Here is a 6621-nt window from a genome sequence, read left to right on the forward strand (position 1 = left end):
TATCTGAAGATCCTCATCAGTTATTAGCTGAATTCTTGCATATCTGTGATACTGTTAAGACCAATGGGGTTGATCCCGAAGTCTACAGACTTATGCTTTTCTCCTTTATTGTAAAAGACAGAGCTAGGACATGGTTGGACTCACAACCTAGAGAAAGCCTGAACTCTTGGGAAAAGTTGGTCAATGCTTTCTTGACCAAATTCTTTCCACCTCAAAAGATGAGCAAGCTTAGAGTGGAAGTCCAAACCTTCAGACAGAAGGAAGGTGAATCCCTCTATGAAGCATGGGAAAGATACAAGCAATTAACTAAAAGGTGTCCTTCTGACATGCTTCCAGAATGGAGCATCATATGTATATTCTATGATGGTCTGTCTGAGTTATCCAAGATATCATTGGACCATTCTACTGGTGGATCTCTTCACCTGAAAACCCCTAGAGAAGTCCAGGAGCTCATTGAGATTGTTGCAAATAACCAGTACATGTACACTTCTGAAAGAAATCCTGTGAACAATGGGACGACTCAGAAGAGAGGAGTTCTTGAGATTGATACTCTGAATGCCATATTGTCTCAGAACAAAATATTGACTCAGCAAGTCAATCTGATTTCTCAGAATTTGACTGGATTACAAGCTGCATCCGGCAGTGCTAAAGACGCCTCCTCTGAAAGAGAAGTTTATGACCCTGAGAATCCTACAATGGAAGAAGTGAATTACATGGGAGAACCCTATGGAAATACCTATAATCCTTCATGGAGAAAATATCCAAATTTCTCATGGAAGGATCAACAGAAGCCTCAACAAGGCTTCAACAACAATAATGGTGGGAGAAATAGGTTTGGCAATAGCAAACCTTTTCCATCATCTTCTCAACAACAGACAGAGAATTCTGAGCAGAGCCTCTCTGGCTTAGCAAATATAGTCTCTGATCTATCTAAGGCCACTCTCAGTTTCATGAATGAAATAAGGTCCTCCATCAGAAATTTGGAGGCACAAGTTGGTCAGCTGAGTAAGAGTTAGTGAAACTCCTCCTAGTACTCTCCCAAGCAATATAGAAGAGAATCCAAAAAGAGAGTGCAAGGCCAAAATCATACCTGGCATGACCGAACCTGGAAAAGAGGAAGAGGCAGTGGTTCCCAATGAGGAAGACCTCAATGGAAGTCCACTGACCACTAGAGAGTTCCCTCATGAGGAACCAAAGGAATCTGAGGCTCATGCAGAGACCATAGAGATTCCACTAAATTTCCTACCATTGATGAGCTCTGATGAATATTCTTCTTCTGAAGAAGATGAAGTCATTGCTGGAGAGCAAGTTGCTTAGTATTTAGGAGCAATCATGAAGCTGAATGCCAAGTTATTTGGTAATGAGACTTGGGAGGATGAACCTCCATTGCTCATTAATGAACTAAACGCCATGGTTCAGCTGAAGATACCTCAAAAGAAACCGGATCCCAAAAGGTTCTTAATACCTTGCACCATTGGTACCATGACCTTTGAGAAGGCTCTGTGTGACCTGGGGTCAGGCATCAACCTCATGCCACTCTCTGTAATGGAGAAACTAGGAATCTTTGAGGTACAAGCTGCAAGAATCTCATTGGAGATGGCAGACAAATCGATGAAAAAGGCTTCTGGACTTGTAGAGGATGTCTTAGTGAAGGTTGAAGGCCTTTACATCCCTGCTGACTTCATAATCCTAGACACTGGGAAAGATGAGGATGAGTCCATCATCCTTGGAAGACCCTTCCTAGCCACATCAAAGGCTGTAATTGATGTGGACAAATGAGAGTTAGTCCTTCAGTTGAATGAGGACTACCTTTTTGTTTAAGGCTCAAGGATCTTCCTCTATAAACATGGAGAAGAAGCATGAAAGTCTTCACCCAATTTTGAGTTCCTATAGATGCCAATCATTCTGAATTTCAAAAGATAAAGTGGGATGCCAAAACTGTTCAGAAGCAAAAAGCTACTAGCCCCGCTCATCTAATTGGGACTAAGTTTCATTGATATTGTGAGATTGATGAGCGAATAATTTATACGCTTTTTGGCATTATTTTTAGGTAGTTTTTAGCATGATCTAGCTACTTTTAGGGATATTTTCATTAGTTTTTATGCTAAATTGACATTTCTAGACTTTACTATGAGTTTGTGTATTTTTCTATGATTTCAGGTAATTTCTGGCTGAAATTGAGGGACCTGAGCAAAACTCTGATAGAAGGCTGACAAAGGACTGCTGATGCTGTTGGATTCTAACCTCCCTGCACTCGAAATGGATTTTCTAGAGTTACAAAACTCCAAATGGCGCGATCTCAACGGCGTAAGAAAGTACACATCCATAGCTTTTCAGCAATATATAATAGTCTATACTTTATTCGTGATTAGATGACGTAAACTGGCGCTCAACGCCAGTTTCATGCTACATTCTGGAGTCAAACGCCAGAAACACGTCACGAACCAGAGTTGAATGCCAAAAACACGTTACAACTTGGCGTTCAACTCCAAAAGAAATCTCTGCACGTGTAAAGCTCAAGCTCAGCCCAAGCACACACCAAGTGGGCCCCGAAAGTAGATTTCTGCATCAATTACTTACTTCTGTAAACCCTAGTAGCGAGTCTAGTATAAATAGGACATTTTACTATTGTATTAGACATCTTTGGTCTCGGTTTTATTCCATTATTCATCTTAGGAGACTATTGATCACGTTTTGGGGGCTGGCCATTCGGCCATTCCTTGACCTTCATCACTTATGTATTTTCAACGGTGGAGTTTCTACACACCATAGATTAAGGGTGTGGAGCTCTGCTGTACCTCAGGTTTTAATGCAATTACTATTATTTTCTATTCAATTCAGTTTATTCCTGTTCTAAGATATTCATTGCACTTAACCATGACGAATGTGATGATCTGTGACACTCATCATCATTCTCACCTATGAACGCGTGACTGACAACCACTTCCGTTCTACCTCAGACCGAACGCATATCTCTTAGATTCCTTAATCAGAATCTTCGTGGTATAAGCTAGAATTGATGGCGCCATTCATGAGAATCCGAAAAGTCTAAACCTTGTCTGTGGTATTCCGAGTAGGATTCAGGGATTGAATGACTGTGACGAGCTTCAAACTCGCGATTGTTGGGCGTGATGACAAACGCAAAAGAATCAATGGATTCTATTCCGGCATGATCGAGAATTGACAGATGATTAGCCGTGCTGTGACAGAGCATTTGGACCATTTTCTCTGGGAGGATGGGATGTAGCCATTGACAAAAGTGATGCCCTACATACAGCTTGCCATGGAAAGGAATAAGAAGGATTGGATGAAGGCAGTAGGAAAGCAGAGATTCAGAAGGAGCACAGCATCTTCATACGCCTATCTGAAATTCCCACCAATGATTTACATAAGTATTTCTATCTTTATTTTCTAGTCATTTATTATTATTATTCGAAAACTCCATAACCATATATTATTCGTCTAACTGAGAATTTCAAGATGACCATAGCTTGCTTCATACCAACAATCTCTGTGGGATCGACCCTTACTCACGTAAGGTTTATTACTTGGACGACCCAGTGCACTTGCTAGTTAGTTGTGCGAGGTTTTGAAGAAAGTGCTGAGTTATAAACGTGCATACCAAGTTGAATGCCATTATTAGAGATCACAATTTCGTGCACCAAGTTTTTGGCGCCGTTGCCGGGGATTGTTCGAGTTTGGACAAGTGATGGTTCATCTTATTGCTCAGATTAGGTAATTTTTCTTAATTTTTTTTCAAAAATTTTTCAAAAATCTTTCAAAAAAAAATTTACTTCTGTTTTCGAAAATCCTTCAAAATTTTTAAGAATGGATTCTAGAGTTTCATGTAACATGTTGAAGCCTGGCTGGCTGTAAAGCCATATCCAAATCCTTTTTGGAATGAGACTTCAACTAATCACCTCAATGCATGTAATGCCATCCTAAAGTTGACTGGCTATTAAGCCATGTCCATCCCTTGGATTGGAGCTTTAGGCTAACATTGAAAGATTCCTGGAATTCTTATTAAAAATTTTGAATTTCTTATTTCCTTTTTCCTATATATTTTTCAAAAATAATAAAAGAAAATACAAAAAATTTATAAAATCATAAAAACCAAAAATATTTTGTGATTCTTGTTTGAGTCTTGTGTCATGTTTTAAGTTTGGTGTCAATTGCATATTCATCTCGTTCTTGCAATTTTCGAAAATTCATGCATTCATAGTGTTCTTCATGATCTTCAAGTTGTTCTTGGTAAGTCTTCTTGTTTGATCTTTAAATTTTCTTGTTTTGTGTTGTATGATATTTTTCATGTGCATTTTTGCATTCAAAAAAACTTCAAAAATAAAAAATATCTTTTCCTTATTTCTCTCAAAATTTTGAAATTTTGAGTTGACTAAGTCAAAAATTTTTAAAATTAGTTAGTTCATATAAGTTAAGTCAAAATTTTCAATTTTAAAAAAAATCTTATCTTTTCAAAATCTTTTTCAAAAAATCAAATCTCTTTTACTTTTATCTTATGATTTTTGAAAATTTAAAACTATTTTTCAAAATCTTTTTCTTATTTTATTTCAATTTTTCGAAACTTAACTAACAAGTAATGTGATTAATTCAAAAAATTTGAAGTTTGTTACTTTATTGTTAAGAAAGGTTCAATCTTTAAATTCTAGAATCATATCTTTTAGTTTCTTGTTAGTCAAGTAATCAATTTTAATTTAAAAAAAAATTAAATCTTTTCCAATGATATCTTTTTAATCATATATTTTTATCATATCTTTTTAAATTTTATCTTTTTCAAAAATTTGATTTCAAAATATCTTCTTATCTTCTTATCTTTTCAAAATTAATTTTCAAATCTTTTTTTTCAACTAACTAATTGACTTTTTATTTGTTTCTTATCTGTTTCAAAATTACCTAACTAATTTTCCCTATCCATTTTTCAAAAATATCTCATCCTTTTTCAAAATTCTTTTTAATTAACTAATTGTTTTAAATTTTAATTTTAATTTTAATTCTTCTTTAATTTTTGAAAATCATTAACTCCTTTTCAAAAATTATTTTCAAAAATTTCTCTCTCTCATCTTAGTCTATTTATTTATTCAATTACTAACACTTCTCTTCATCTCAAATCTCTGCTCCTATCTTCATCCTTGTGTTTGGATTATTCATTCTTCTTCACTCTTATTCCCTTTCTTCTTCTACTAACATAAAAGAATCTCTATACTGTGACATAGAGGATTCCTCTTCTTTTTCTGTTCTCTTCTATCTCATATGAGCAGGAACAAGGAAAAAGGCATTCTTGTTGAAGCTGATCCTGAACCTGAAAGGACTCTGAAGAGGAAACTAAGAAAAGCTAAATTACAACAATCCAGAGACAACCTTACTGAAATTTTTGAACAAGAAAAGGATATGGCAGCCGAACCCAACAACAATAATGCAAGGAGGATGCTTGGTGATTATACTACACCTACTTCCAAGTTTGATGGAAGAAGCATCTCAATTCATGCCACTGGGGCAAACAATTTTGAGATGAAACCTCAATTAGTTGCTCTAATGTAACAGAACTGCAAGTTTCATGGACTTCTAACAACAAAACTGCAAGTTTTATGGATTTTCATCAGAAGATCCCTACCAGTTTTTAACTAAGTTCTTGTAGATATGTGAGATTGTTAAGACTAATGGAGTAGATCCTGAAGTCTACAGGCTCATGCTTTTCCCTTTTGCTGTAAGAGACAGAGCTAGAACATGGTTGGACTCACAACCTAAGGATAGCCTGAACTCTTGGGATAAGCTGGTCACGGCCTTCTTGGTTAAATTCTTTCCTCCTCAAAAGCTGAGCATGCTTAGAGTGGACGTTCAACCCTTCAAGCAAAAAGATGGTGAGTCCCTCTATGAAGCTTGGGAAAGATACAAGCAGATGACCAAAAAGTGTCCTTTTGACATGTTTTCTGAATGGACCATGATAGATATATTCCATTATGGTCTGTCTGAGTTCTCTAGGATGTTACTGGACCATTCTGCAGGTGGATCCATTCACCTAAAGAAAACGCCTTCAGGAGCTTAGGAACTTATTGAAATGGTTGCAAATAACCAATTCATGTACACTTCTGAGAGGAATTTCGTGAATAATGGGACGCCTCAGAGGAAGGGAGTTCTTGAAATTGATGCTCTGAATGCCATATTGGCTCAGAACAAAATGTTGACTCAACAAGTCAACATGATTTTTCAAAGTCTGAATGGATGGCAAAATGCATCTGATGAGCGGATAATTTATACGCTTTTTGGCATTGTTTTTAGTATGTTTTTAGTATGATCTAGTTAGTTTTTAGTATATTTTTATTAGTTTTTAGTTAAAATTCACTTTTCTGGACTTTACTATGAGTTTTTGTGTTTTTCTGTGATTTCAGGTATTTTCTGGGTGAAATTGAGGGACCTGAGCAAAAATCTGATTCAGAGACTAAAAAGGACTGCAGATGCTGTTGGATTCTGACCTCCCTGCACTCGAAGTGGATTTTCTGGAGCTACAGAAGCCCAATTGGCGCGCTCTCAATGGCGTTGGAAAGTAGACATCCTGGGCTTTCCATCAATATATAATAGTCCATACTTTGCCCAAGATTTGATGGC

At 36.5% G+C, this 6621-nt stretch overlaps 1 non-coding gene across 1 annotated transcript; it reads right to left on the reverse strand.

Annotated features, from left to right (window-relative positions):
* Window positions 1–224: 224 nt before the first annotated feature.
* On the reverse strand, window positions 225–332 carry LOC127745041 (small nucleolar RNA R71). The gene has a single exon (XR_008006230.1). It is a non-coding gene; the product is annotated as a small nucleolar RNA R71 (small nucleolar RNA).
* Window positions 333–6621: the final 6289 nt, after the last annotated feature.

This window comes from Arachis duranensis, chromosome 2, assembly GCF_000817695.3.
Source record: "Arachis duranensis cultivar V14167 chromosome 2, aradu.V14167.gnm2.J7QH, whole genome shotgun sequence".
NCBI lineage: Eukaryota > Viridiplantae > Streptophyta > Magnoliopsida > Fabales > Fabaceae > Arachis > Arachis duranensis.